The 495-nt window shown below is 72.3% G+C and overlaps 1 protein-coding gene across 1 annotated transcript in view; it reads left to right on the top strand.

Annotated features, from left to right (window-relative positions):
- The window catches only part of ZNF628 (zinc finger protein 628), a 3,694-nt gene that overhangs the window by 1,727 nt on the left and 1,472 nt on the right, over window positions 1–495 (top strand).

The following is a 495-nucleotide window of genomic DNA, read 5'->3' on the forward strand; positions in this document are numbered from 1 at the left end:
CGAGGTCACCTGCCCCCAGGAACCCCTGGCGCCAGCAGCCCCAGCCCCGCCTGCGCCCCCGGCCGCCGCGGCCTCCGTGGAGCGGCCCTACAAGTGTGCCGAGTGCGGCAAGGCCTTCAAGGGCTCCTCGGGGCTGCGCTACCACCTGCGGGACCACACGGGTGAGCGGCCCTACCAGTGCGGCGAGTGCGGCAAGGCCTTCAAGCGCTCCTCCCTGCTGGCCATCCACCAGCGCGTGCACACCGGCCTGCGCGCCTTCACCTGCGGCCAGTGCGGGCTCACCTTCAAGTGGTCGTCCCACTACCAGTACCACCTGCGGCTGCACTCGGGTGAGCGGCCCTATGCCTGCGGGGAGTGCGGCAAGGCCTTCCGCAACACGTCGTGCCTCCGGCGCCACCGGCACGTGCACACGGGTGAGCGGCCCCACGCCTGCGGCGTCTGCGGCAAGAGCTTCGCCCAGACCTCCAACCTGCGGCAGCACCAGCGCGTGCACAC

The sequence above is a fragment of the Tupaia chinensis genome, unplaced genomic scaffold (assembly GCF_000334495.1).
Source record: "Tupaia chinensis unplaced genomic scaffold, TupChi_1.0 Scaffold000286_1, whole genome shotgun sequence".
In the NCBI taxonomy this organism is placed as follows: Eukaryota; Metazoa; Chordata; class Mammalia; order Scandentia; family Tupaiidae; genus Tupaia; species Tupaia belangeri.